We start from the raw sequence: 14,542 nt of genomic DNA on the forward strand, positions 1-14,542 counted from the left end.
ACGTGGATGCAGTGAGAAAGAACGGACACAAACCGTTTAACAAAAAGAGCGCCAATGTGAAAAAAGAGGCGTGGCCAGCGAACAAAAATGAAAGGGACAATCGAAAGTGTCCAGCATATGGTAAAACATGCAATAGTTGCAACAGAAACAACCATTATGCCCGTTGCTGTAAGAACCAAGCGCAACAAAGCAAGGTCCATACAGTAGATTAAAGCGAGATAGAGGAGTTCTATGTAGATGTTGTGTCTGAAAACAAAGAAGAAAAAAGAGACTGGATGTTGACACTAAAAGTGAATGACATACACATTCTGTTAAGTCTGTGAATTATTTAGTTAATTAAGACACAGACTAATGAGTAACAATAAAAACAGGTCTTTACTGGTTGGAGGTAGGGACTATACTGAATACAAGATTACTGCACAGTGCTTATATACCGGTGTGTTCACCCCCGGTATTACGTCTACAGCAGCCTGAGAAAGTAGTACATCTCTTAAGGTGGAACAGGTTACATACACAACACTCCTCCCTTCTTAGCTTTATAGTCATCCCCCCATTTAACATAACGTAATAACATATATACATATATAACTTCATGTTTAACGTAACATATCACAGATTCAGTCTCTGCGGAAAACAGTTCACAGATTCAATCTCTGTGGTGTAGTCGGTTCACGTTACTCATTCAATAGTCCTTTCATGGATTTAACAGCTTGAACTTCCAAACTGATTTGGCTCCGTTCGGAGGGACCACGTGTGTGATCTGGTAGAGGTGATAATGGTTCAGATGGGTCATCTTCTGTTTTTACTTTTCCTTTTCTGTTTCTTGGAGACTCTCTGGGCTCCATTGTCAGCTGCCACAGCTGCCAGCTGCATGCGCAGTTCCTCCTTCTCTTCCTCCTGTTTCCGTCGTAGAGCCAGCTTCTCCCGATGTTCCGTAGACTTTTGGTGCTCCTCCATGATTTCTGCACTTTGGGAGTCGAAGTTACAAGCTGGGCAGGACAGGACATCGTAATATTCGGTGTCGTCCACCAGGTCATGGTAATATTCGGTGTCGTCCTGAGCTAGACCAGTGAGAGGGTCGTCTATTTCCTCCATACCCAGCTGGACGTTAGCCAGCTCTTGTTCCAAATCCAGACATCTTTCATGAAGAGACTTCTTCATGTGTACCTCTGCATCCAGCTTTTTCTGGGCTTTCAGCAAGTCGTTTACTAGTGACCTCATTTGTGATTTTAATACTTCAACTTCCTTTGGAGATTGATTGATCGGACTATGCAATCCCTCTACCGGAGCAGCTGTTTCAGCGGTCTGTTGTTCTACATTGACGTGAGTCAGCGTACTTTTGGCATCCAATGGCTGCTCTGTTGCAGTCGTTTCAGTCTATGTCGTCACATCAGCCATCTCAATGACTTTTGAGAGCTCCGAACCCTTTTCCTTTGAAGATCGCAGCTCGTGTTCAAGTTTTTCCCATTTCAGAGTCTTGTCCCTCAGCATATGAAGGAGTTGGCTGACCGTTAACTCTTCTGACACCAGATTATGGCACGCACCTTCAGAACCTGAATCAGCTTTGATTCGTTCGGCCTCCTCGCGCAGATGGTTGGTGAGCTCCTGCTCCATTTTCTCCATCAGTTGCTTCTGTTGCCTTTCCAGATTCTCCCACTCTGTAACAAAGAACTTTTTTATTTCATTCATCTCTTGCTCAAAACGGCGAATCATTTGTTCTAATTGCTGTTGTAGTTTGAAATGGAGTTGAGTTCGAGCCCAGTGTCCCTCAAAAATGTGCATATCAGTAGACTTGACAGACTCAGAATTCTCTGTTAAACTACGTTGTTGTTGCTCAGTGGAATTCTGTGCTGAAACTTTGTCTTTTGCACATGGGTTGGTCTTACCATCATCAGTTCTAGAGTCTGGGCTGATTATCTGCACCGAGTTCTCACTCTTTATGGCTTTTAGCGAATGCCAGTCCATATTTATGTTTCTAAACCACTCCCGGCCTAGTAGTGGTGGACCTCCCTCCGGTAGCACATATAAGTCCATTATTTGACTTCCTTCGCCCTTGTTGGCCACTGCAACCTTTATTGTCCCGATGGGGTACACTCTCTGCCCCGTGTAGGTTGTCAATATAATCTCCGTATCCTGTAGGGGAATATGTTGGAATAACCTTCTGTAATCTTTCTTATTCATGACCGACAATGCCGATCCAGTGTCCAATTCCATTTTTACTTGGACTCCTTCTATCTGAAGAGTAACCCAAATTGTCTGGAGGTCTGCACCCTTACCAACGTTGAGTACCCTTAAGCTAGCCAGTTCAATACTGCTTAAGCCAGCCAGTTCATTACTGCTAGCGTCTGAATCGGACTCCTGTTCGGCCACCTTGTGTACCTTTGCGTATTTCCCTTGCGGTGACTTCTTGTTGCTGGCCTTCTTCCCTGACCTGCATACTCTAGCTATATGTCCAAGCTTACCACATGTTCTGCATTCTTGGTTTTTAAACCAACACTGGTTCTGATCATGCGTTGTCTTTCCACAACGATAACATTTAACAGAACTCACACCCAATTTGTGTGCACTGAGCTCCGGTGACCGTAGCTGCATTACTGCCGTGCCTCTCGCTGCGGCTTCGTGTGCTGCTGCCATAGTGACCGCCTTCTCAAGCGTCAGCTCATTCTCCTCGAGCAGTCGCTTTTGTGTATCCTGTTTAAATAAACCACACACAAATTTGTCTCGTAGTGCATCTGTCAGTCCCGTTCCAAACTGGCAATATTTCGCTAATTTACGCAATTCCAGCAAATATTCAGCATTGCTTTCATGCTGTAGCTGCCTTCTGTCGTAAAATTTAAATCGTTCCGCTAGCATCAGCGGCGTGGGGTTTAGATGATCTTTCAGGACAGTAACAATCTCATCGAACGTCTTATCCGCCGGTTCATCTGGTGATAACAGGTGTTTCAATTGCCCGTATGTCTTCGCACCCATTAAATTTAATAATGTTAGAGCTTTATCTTGGTCACGAATTTTATTGGCCTTACAATAATTTTTCACTCTTTCAACATATATGGCCCAATCTTCGAGGTCACTATCACAGGTGCTAATATTCCCGTGTTTAGGCATTGTAGATTTGCAATTTCTCAGATTTTATTTTCTTTACTTGTTATCAAAGATGGCGGCTTCCCGCTCTTGCCATCGTCCTCCGCCCACAAAATGGCGGTTTTCCCGCGCTTGGCGGTCTTCACCCATCCCCCGACGCCGTCTCCCTTCAGCCCCCGAGTGCGGCCCTTATCTTCGCCGCGATCGCCCGAGTGCGGCCCTTATCAGCGGATGCGATCGATGGCCCAGCTGCGCCTCGCACTCCAAAGCCCTTATCTCCCGATCGCGATCAATGGCCCGCGCTGTGCACCGCGGCTCTCGCGCCTTCAATTTCTGCAGCCGCTGCCCTTTCAGCCTGAGTGCAGCCCTTATCGGTGGTTGCGATCGATGGCCCGGCTGCGCCCCTCACTTCAAAGCGGCCCGGCCCTTATCTGCCGATTGCTATCGCCCTGTACCTCTCTCTTCCCCAGCCCTGTCTTCTACTCCGGTTCACAAGCTGATGGAGGCTTCAGGGTCCTAATGCCTGTCGCTTCCAGTGGGGTGGTGAGTGGTGAGGTTTGAAACCTCTCTTCAACCGCCGTGGAATAACTGCCACAGGGTAAGAACCTGACTCATCGCCAGTGTTAAGTCTGTGAATTATTTAGTTAATTAAGACACAGACTAATGAGTAACAATAAAAACAGGTCTTTACTGGTTGGAGGTAGGGACTATACTGAATACAAGATTACTGCACAGTGCTTATATACCAGTGTGTTCACCCCCGGTATTACGTCTACAGCAGCCTGAGAAAGTAGTACATCTCTTAAGGTGGAACAGGTTACATACACAACACATTCCATTTAAATTGGATACTGGAGCACAAGTTAATGTGATATCAGAGACTGATTTTAAGAAAATTAGACCCAGACCAAAGATACATGGAATAAAAGTGAAAGTGACAGGATACTCAGGTACTGAAATACCAGTGAAAGGAAGATGCATTGTCCAAGTGACACAGAAGGACAGAGAGCACACGTTAGCATTAATCGTGGTGCCAAAGGATGTGCAAGCCTTTGAGAGACTGAACTAGGTTTAAAAGACTGTGAGAGGCTGAACCTGGTAAAGAGAGTCCTCGTTGTGGAAAGCGAAGGAGAGACAGTCTATGATGAACTCATGAAAGAGTACAATGACCTATTTAAGGGTCTAGGCTGCATTCCAGGAGAACACACGATCAGAGTAGATAAAAGTATGACACCGGTCATACATCCATGCAGAAAAGTTCCGTTTGCTCTTCAAAAGCAACTGAAGGCAGAGTTGGACAGGATGGAAAGCCTGAACGTGATTCAGAAGATGGATGAGCCAACTGAGTGGGTGAGTTCCCTCGTCGTAGTGGACAAAAAGAATGGAAAGCTCAGAATTTGCCTGGATCCAAGAGATCTAAACAGAGCAATAAAGAGAGAGCACTTCAAGCTTCCTACACGTGAGGAAATCATGGCACAGTTTGCAAATGCAAAGTATTTCAGCAAGTTAGACGCATCATCAGGATTTTGGCAGATGAAATTGCACGAAGCAAGTTCAAGACTGTGCACGTTCAACAGTCCATTTGGCAGATACAGATTCCTAAGGTTACCATTTGGCATTGCCTCAGCTCCTGAAGTGTATCACAAAACTATCCATATGATCTATGAGCACCTGGAGGGAGTTGATACATCAATGGATGACATCATAGTATGGGGAACCACGAGAACTGAGCATGACGAGAGACTGAAAAAAGTGCTGGAAGCAACAAGGAAAACAAACCTGAAGCTGAATAGAGAGAGATGCCAGCTCGGGGTGACAGAACTGACATTCGTGGGAGATATCCTTAGCAGTGAGGGCATCAGACCAGATCCCAGAAAGGTGTCCGCCATTGAGAATATGCCAAAGCCACAATGCAAAAAGGACGTGCAGAGGTTTAATGGAATGTTCAACTACATGGGTAAATTCATATCCAACCTCTCAGAAAAGATGGCGCCACTGAGAAGACTAACTGAAAAGAACATAGAATGGGAATGGAATCATGAGCATGAGAAGTCATGGAGCGATCTAAAGAAACTGCTCACAGAGGAACCAGTTCTGAGGTTTTATGACCCAGCGAGACCCATCAAGATATCATCAGATGCATCACAGAGTGGGCTCGGTGCCGTTCTTCTGCAAAAATATGACGACTGGCAACCTATTGCATATGCATCGCGCTCAATGACAGACGCGGAGACGCGATATGCTCAATTAGAAAAGGAGCTGCTCAGCATCACATATGCCTGTGAAAGATTTCTCCAGTTTGTGGCAGGACAAGCAATCAGTGTAGAGACTGACCATAAGCCCTTGATTGCATTGTTCCAAAAGCCACTAAATAGCTGTCCGCTTAGAATACAAAGAATGATGATCAGGCTGCAACGCTATACACTGAATGTTGTGTACACACCGGGTAAGCTGATGTATACAGCAGACACGTTGTCCAGAGCTGTTGACCCAAGTGAGCCCGCAAACACCACAATGGATGAAAAAGTGAACGCCTACGTGGACATGATCACAAGTGCACTGCCAATAGCAGATGCAAAAATGGAGCTCATAAAGACTGAGACAAACAAAGATGAAACAATGAGACGACTGAGGAAAAGCATCTTAGATGGATGGCCCAACATGAAGCAAGACTGCTCACCTGACATGGCAGAGTACTGGAACTGCAGGGCGGAACTATCAGTGGTCGAAGACATCATCTACAAAGGAAGTAAAATAGTTATCCCAAAGAGTCTGAGAAAAGAGATGCTAAAAAGGATCCATGGAGGACATCTGGGAATCGAAAAGTGTAAGAAAAGAGCACGAGAGGTGATGTACTGGCCACGAATCAACCAAGATGTGACAAATGAGGTGTCAAACTGCACAATATGCCTGAAATATCGAGCAAGCAATCCGGTAGAACCACTAAAGCCACACCCAGCACCAGACAGACCTTACCAGAAGGTAGGCGCTGACCTCTTCGTATGTCAAGGGAAGGACTATCTTGTAGTCACAGACTATTACTCCCTGTATCCAGAGGTTTGTAGACTGCACACCACCACTGCAGATGCTGTGATAACATGTATGAAAGCCATATTCTCCAGACATGGCGTGGCAAGCGAGGTCTTCACAGACAACGGACCCCAGTTTTACAATGCAAGTTTCCGACACTTTGCCAAAGAGTGGGACTTTGTTCACACAACGTCAAGTCCTCACTATCCACAGTCCAATGGACTAGTGGAAAAATCGGTCCACGCAGTGAAAAGACTGATGTACAAGGGAAAAGACAGTGGAACTGACTTCTACCAGAGCATGCTTGTATACCGCACAATGCCGCTCGCGTGTGGTAAGTCACCAGCCCAACTCCTGATGGGACGTCGGCTAAGGTCAAACCTACCCATCCCGGAGAACCTCCTGAAAACAAAAAGAGGGGGAGAAAGTGAGGAAGTTCAAAGAACAACAGAAAGAAAAGCAAAAGTACTACTATGACAGAGGAACATAAAACCTACCTGAACTCCACACTGGTGACCAAGTAAGGTTGAAAGACTAAACAAACACATGGACTCAGAATGGAACTGTCCTGAGTGAAGTTCAACCAAGATCATACACCATTCAGACAGATGAGGGTGCTGTTCTGAGAAGAAATCGTCGAGATCTTCTCATGGGACCAGCCACAGCAGGTCAAGAGACTGATACTGTTGAACAACCTGATCACACAGCTGAGAACCAATCATCTGAGGCAACAACTCAGATTCAAGGACAATCAATCAGAAAATCCTCAAGACACGTGAAGCCTCCTGAGAGACTCATTGAGCAAATTTAAGGACTATTGTTATAGAAGGAAGTAATGTTATCTTATTCTTTCTTCAAGTTCTAGTGTATTGACATATTTCATGTGAACACACAAAGCAAGGTTAAAAAACCTTGATCATGATAATGATAATGTAAGTTCATTAAGTGTTGCAGTTAAAATGCAGATTAATACAAAGAAAAAATGTTGTTAGTTAAAAGTAAAATACATTTGTTTTAAGAAAAGGAGATGTAATGATATCAGCAAATAGTGATGTTATTTGCCTGTTTGATTATCATGCCTTACCAGCATAATTGCATGTATTGATTGCTTGTGGCTGACCAGCAGAGGGCATGTGACCGAGACAAGCAAGGCAGTTTAGTTTAGTTTCAATTTCGTTCTAGATGCATCACAAGCATCGTGTCTCCTGTAAAGCTGTATAAAGAGTTGAACAGACTTTAGATTAAAAGACATTCTCTTTCATAAATGTCTCGTCATTGAACCCACAAAGAAATCAATACATCAACGACTCGCGAAGACTGACCAGATACGCAGGTGAAGTCCTCTACTGCATCCGGGATATGGCAGGCCCCAACCGACGCATCTAGTGAACCCCGAAATTGCGAACCAGCTCAACTGTCAAGGAGTCGTTTGGTGAGCATTATCCCTGGTCCTTTTAGAGCCTAACTTAGCTAGTAAGGTGGGATTGGGAGGGGTGAGATATATGTCTACTGTAACTATCCCTCGTGTATGTCGAAGTGTTTCCCCATTTTATTAGAGTGTTATTACTGTGTTGAATTTTCCTTTCTCAAATAAAATTCAAAGTTCTTGCACCAAAACCAGTTGTCTGCTGCACTTTTATCACAACCCCCAAATAAGTCCAAGGTCTAGAACCAAGGGAGTGGGAGCGATTCGAACCGCTCATAAGTCAGAGGTGAAGCTGACCCCGCACAGCAACCCCGACAATTCAGCTCTTTTGTCCATGTTTGAACCAAGGCATTAATGAGGTCTGGAGCCGAGTGCTCCTGGCAGAACCTGAACTGAGCATCGTATCACAACAAACTTTGAAGGACACGTGTGTCAAAACCAATATTGTTTGCATTGGCCTGGGTTTGGGTATTGGAGTAAGCCAAACAGGCCTAAATTCTGGTTATTTGGCTTTCCTTGCTCACTGTGCCTCTTACCCACAACCCTCAGTTCTTGTACTGGAACAGCTGCTGCTTCTATGATGCCGGGTCATCAAAAACATCGGTGAGTTCAGTCCAAGCCAAGAGTGTGGTGCTCAAAGAAAGGGATGCTAATGCTGAACCATGCAATGCTTTTCCTTTCGCACAGCATTGAGCACTCTCAGATCAGATGCAACAAGATCCGACGCAGAACAAAGCTCTCTTGATGCGTGTGGTAAACCACTGTTATACCTGCCTGTATGGGTGTTTGTATTCCACTGTGTACATGTCTGTACATGCCTCGGCTGACTCCTCCCACAAGTCCAGGTATAAAGGTGACTGCTCCACAGTTCCTCTGTATTCCGGACTGGTCGACCACTCGAGGCACACCTTCATCCTCTTGTTAATAAAAGCCTGTTAGTTACTCGCTTAACCTCAGTCTTTTGGGTAATTGATAGCGCATCAATGCGGCCTCGCCATCGTGTCTCAGCCTCTCAGAGAAGCCTGGCCAACTGTGGCACCTTTCCACTTTCCGTCCTGCGGTCCTTGAGGGAGATTGACCATTTTGTGCCAAATTTGGGACAGTTTTCTGTTCATAGTGTCAGCCAGTGGCTGAATTGGTTGCACCCTCACCTCTGAGTCCTGAAGGTTGTGGGTTCAAGTCTCCAAAATCTAGGCCGACACTGCAGTGCAGTGCTGAGGAAGTGCTGCACTGTCAGATGAGACGTTAAACCGAGGCCCCGTCTGTTCTCTCAGGTGGATGTAAAAGATCCCATGGCACTATTTCAAAGAAGAGCAGGGGAGTTTTCCCCGGTGCCCTGGCCAATATTTATCCCTCAACCAACATCATTAAAACAGATTATCTGGTCATTATCTGGTCACTTTCACATTGTTGTTTGTGGGAGCTTGCTGTTCGCAAATTGGCTGCTGCATTTACTACATTACAACAGTGACTACACTCCAAAAGTACTTTGTTAGCTGTAAAGCGCTTTGGGACGTCTGGTCGTTGTGAAAGGCGCTATGTAAGTGCAAGTCTTTCTTCTGGCTTATGCCCAAGCCCATTGTCAGGTAGACTCCTTACATCTGGCAGCAAGAGGGGATTGCCAACCATCAAGCTGGGCTGTTGAGCCCAGGTTCCGTGACGCAAGCCCAACACGACAAAGCCTATTGCGCCAGAGATGCCGCGCGCTTTTCCAGGTGTCTGTAGGGGTGTGTTTGAAACGCTGGAAGAACATCACCAAAAAAGAGATCGACAATCGGCGTCATAATGTCTGCCTGTCACTTCTTCCTTGGTCTGCACGGGCACTTGACTGCTTTGAAAAGTGCAATGGAAGAGAGTGTCTGAGAACCTGTCACTGGCTTGACGCCGAAGATAACGTGTCATCTCGTTCTTCGTGTTTCATCTGTGACAGTTCAAAGGAGGACACCCGCAAAGGGAAGCAGTGGAAACTGCATTCAATTGGCTTTTGACAGGGTTCTGATATCTGGTAAGTAGCCCCAGACAGATTTCTTTTTAACATCTTCCCACACAGTGCTCCGTAGGTCTGAACATTCAGGCACTGGAGTCAGACACTCGTTTTAGATTTTCTTTCCCAATTTTCTCTCCCTTAAAGTGTTGAAGAGCGATTGAGTGGACTAGGCCTATATTTCCTAGAGTTCTTGAGTTGAGAAGAGTGAGTGGTGATCTCGTTGAAACATATAAAATTCTGAATGGGTTTGACAGGGTAGATGCTGGGAGGATGTTTCCTCTGGCTGGGGAGTCTAGAACCAGGGGACACAGTCTCAGAATAAGGGGTCGGCCATTTAGGACTGAGATGAGGAGACATTTCTTCACTCAGAGGGTGGTGAATCTTTGGAATTCTCTACCCCAGAGAGCTGTGGAGGCTCAGTCATTGAGTATATTCAAGATTTAAGGGATGTGGAGATAGTGCGGGAAAGTGGAGTTGAGGTAGAAGATCAGCCATGATCTTATTAAATGGCGGAGCAGGCTCGAGGGGCCGAATGGCATACTCCTGCTCCTATTTCTTATGTTCTTGTGTCCCATGTTCCTCTCCGGTGTATGGCTCCATGGATATGATGGCCCTCCGAATACTTGGTCCACTGGCCATCCTTCACAGCAAGCTATTTGACCACAGGGGAGCTCGAGCTTGTCGCCACCCGATTCCTACTCACACGCAATTCCCAGCAGGGCCACTGAATAGCGATCGGGAATGGGAAACCCTGACTGATTGTCCCCTTCTTAACGCAGAGCTACTGAGGCTAACTGGAGCTCCTCTGCCGCTTGCCCACCCAAGATCAGCTAACGCGACAAAGAATCGGATCTGGGAGTCTGGTGTGTGTAGCTCAGGACTACCCTGGGCTGGACCCCTTCTCAGGGAGCCATTGAAATAAACAATTAAGAGAAAACTCACACATGTATCTCCGTACTAGGACCAGTCAGTTTAGGATGTGTTCAAGTGCCACTTCATCCATGGCTATTGTACACATGGGCTGCGAAGGTTGTGCTGGGACTTGGAATGGGTTTTTGCCTGCAGTCCCACAAGGGGGGGAAGGCACATGTGATCAAGACCTACCGACCTCCCCCACTCCGCCAATCTAGAGCACACAGTTTGCACATTTCTTACTATTGGCAACAAAAACAGATGCATCCAGACACTGTAGTCCACCTTGGATGGAGGATCTCAGTATTCAGGATAACCTTGGCTCAGGTCTTTCACCTCTGGGACCTGGGTTTCAATTCTAGCCCAACCTGACGGGATTAAAGTCTGTGCGGAAGGAGTTTGGGGAGGTCTCGGTCCAGCTCCTAGGGGACATGGAGGCACAGCACAGAACTGTCCTTGCTTCAGCACTAGTGGGCAATCTCACTCTTGAGAGATCAGAGGTCACGAGCACAAAAAAAATGTATGAGGTATTTGACATGACTCAGTCATTCATGAAAGAAAGACTTATGAAGTAATACTGAGCGGCCTACGGGTGGCGCTGTCCAGGGAGAGTATAAATACTCGGGCACGGGCCCACCTTGCGCAGAACATTCTTAACAGGAACTAGTGAAGGACACAACTAGACCTCCATGTTGTAAAACAGTTGATTAAAGCTTTGTTTAACGCTTAGACCAAGTACCTAGTAGTTTTCTTACGTCAGTATTGAACGCTTCTGAGTCCAACATCTGTAACGACACAGCTGCTGTTACAATTATAGGGTAAACTCAACGATCCCCATGAGGGCTACAATAACGTATCCCCGATTCTCCAACCCGGGTCCCTTCCATCTTTAGTGCGTTATCGCATCATCAAACTGGGGATATGGCCAAACATCTATGAAAAATGACTTGGGCTTTCGGCGAATGTGTCCATCAAAGAATACACCACTGGTTGGGGGGGGGGGGGTTGCGGTAGTGGGGTGGGAGTGCGTGGCGGGGGGGGGGAGGGGAAGTGTCGGTCGCCAGAGAATTGGATGCAGTTAGTTCGAAGCGTCCCCTGGGATTACGTGGGCCATGGAGAGCCAATGGTAGCAGGGAAATGCTTCATTCATAAGTTTGACAGGAAGATCTGTCAAACCTATAAACACTATAAGCCCCAAAACATTACTAAAACTTCAAATAAATTTTTAAAAAACATCACATTTTTAAAATAACTATAAATTACATGAAATAACTATTTTAAACAATAATTTAATTTTTGATAGAATTAATTACATTTTCTAACAGGGCAAAAATAAACTTACCTTTCTTTAAAGTATTTAAAAATAATAAACCTGTGGAAAAAATGTTTTAATTTTAATTAATTCATCACTTACCTTGTTAAAAGCAGGCCTTGCGCCTGCTTTTTAAAAGTGTAACTGATGGAGACTTACCCTCCCGGAGAAACCTGCAAAAAAAACGTAAGTGCGATGCGCACGCGCTGCCTCTCTGGCGCACGCGTTCCACCTGTCAACCCCTTCTTTCAGGGGAACGGAAGATCCGGTTTCCTGCGCATGCGCAGCGCATGCATGAAACCGGCACTTTCGTTAGGCCTACGCGTGAGTACCCAGCGCGTACTCACCCGTGGGGACCCGAATTTCTGGGCCGATATATAAAGCCGCCTCACCAGGTGAGCTGGGCGTCCAATCCATGTCCTGCTTAGTCTGTACAGCTCAAAACCCCATCATGCATTGCGCTTAGTCATAGAATCATAGAATAGTACAGCACAGAAGGAGGCCATTCGGCCCATCGAGTCTGCGCCAGCTCTCTCGAAGAGCAATCCAGTTAGTCCCACTCCCCCGCTCTTTTCCCCATATCCCTGCAATTTTTTTTCTTGGAGTATTTATCCGATTGCGTTTTGAAGGTTACTACGGAATCTGTATCCACCGCCCTGTCAGGCAGTGCATTCCAAATCCTAACCACTCGTTGCGTGTAAAAGTTTTTCCTCATGTCGCCTCTGGTTCTTTTGCCAATCACCTTAAACCTGTGGCCTCTGGTTATCGAGTGGGGATTATCTTGGCGGGTTGGCTGGGTGGAGGGGGTAAGAGAATAGCTGTGGTGGCTGTGTGTAGCGAAATCCAAATAATGTTTTACTGCATTTATGAGGCCACTACATAGAAAAGAAAGATTTGCATTTATATAGCGCCTTTCACGACCTCAGGACATCCCAAAATGCCTTACAGCTAATGAAGTACTTTTGAAGTGGAGTCACTGTTGTAATGTAGGAAACACAGCAGCCAATTTGCGCACAGCAAGCTCCCACAAACAGCAATGTGATAATGATCAGATCATCTGATTTTAGTGAGCTTGGTTGAGGGATAAATATTGACCAGGACACCGGGGATAACTCCCCTGTTCTTCTTCAAAATGCTGCCATGGGATCTTTTATGCTCACCTGTGAGGGCAGATAGAGTCTTAGTTTAACGTCTCATCCGAAAGACGGCACCTCCGACAGTGCAGCACTCCCTCAGCACTGCACGAGGAGTGTCAGCCTGGATTTTGTGCTCAAGTATCTGGAGTGGGACTTGAACCCACAACCTTCTGGCCAGAATGCTATCCACTGAGCCACAGCTGGACACCAGCAGAGATTCTGCCATCTCCCGCCCCCACCACCACTCGTGTTTTAGTTTCTCTGCATTAACTTGTGTACTTCCCAAGAGGGGATTGGTGACGTCATCACTCATTCACTTCAGGCCCTTATAATGCACGACTGGTGTGTCATGAGCTGCTGAGAAGCATCAAGAGTTTTTAATTAATTGTATTTGCATATGTATATCAGGTCGGATTAGAATAATCGCAGTTCTCTTATCTGGAATAGTGTAGTCACAGCACTCTTTAGGCTTGGTAAAGATAGATTTTGAGGCATAAGCGAAAGCTGTTTTACAGCAACTGCGATTTGCCTATCAGGTCTCATTAATACAACTAATTTAGCAAGAGTCATCACAGCTCCCCATATCCCAGTGCAGATGCAATTCGGAGAAGTCACTCGATGCAGTATCCTTGGAGAGGCGGAGGCTGGGTCCTGCTTTATGTCTGATGCTTCATATAGATATTCTGTGCATTTAGAATTTCTGGTTGAGACCAGCAAACCTTAAATTGAAGTAAGGCAGACGGTGGGACGGCCTGGGTGGGCTCAACTATGACCTTTCACCTCTTGAGGTGTGTAGTGTCTCAGCGGAGATACATTCGAAAGAAAGAAAGACTTGCATTTCTATAGCGCCTTTCACGACCTCCGGACGTCCCAAAGCACTTTACAGCCAATGAAGTACTTTTTTTTTGAAGTGTGGTCACTGTTGTAATGTGGGAAACGCGGCAGCCACCTTTGCGCACAGCAAGCTCCCACAAACAGCATGGCGATACTGGCCCGATAATGACGAGGGGTAATTCGATTTTAAAATTGTCACTTAGAGAGTGAGGAGCGAGCTTAGGAGAACTCTCCCCACGTAGAGGGTTCAAGCTCCACTCCAGAGGCTTGAGCACAAAATCCAGGCTGACACTACTGAGGGAGCGCCGCACTGTCGGAGGTGCCGTCTGCTCTCTCAGGTGGACGTAAAAGATCCCATGGCACTATTTCGAAGAAGAGCAGGGGGAGTTCTCCCCGGTGTCCTGGCCAATATTCATCCCTCAAACAACTTCACTAAAAAAACAGATTATCTGGTCATTATCACATTGCTGTTTGTGGGACCTTGCTGTGCGCAAATGAGCTGCTGCGTTTCTTACATTACAACAGAGACTACACTTCAGAAAAAGTAAATCCTTGGCTGTAAAACCCTTTGGAACGCTCTGAGATCGTGAAAGGCACTTTGGAAATATAAGTTCTTTCTTTCTTATCCAAGTTTCCACAGCGGTAAATCAGGGCTGAGTTTATGTGGAATAAATAAAAGCGAATGAAAAGCGTGTAATTAAAGTAAATTCTGAGTCTATCTCACCCAGTGAAATCCCCCCGCCTGTCATTTTCGGGTCAGGGTCCCCACAGGCGGGTGCTCCCTGGGGACTGATTGGTATGAAAAGCTAGTGTGTTCCGCCTAA

This window comes from Somniosus microcephalus, chromosome 31 (genome assembly GCF_052327205.1).
Source record: "Somniosus microcephalus isolate GS21.2 chromosome 31, FLI_Smic_1.0, whole genome shotgun sequence".
Taxonomy (NCBI): domain Eukaryota; kingdom Metazoa; phylum Chordata; class Chondrichthyes; order Squaliformes; family Somniosidae; genus Somniosus; species Somniosus microcephalus.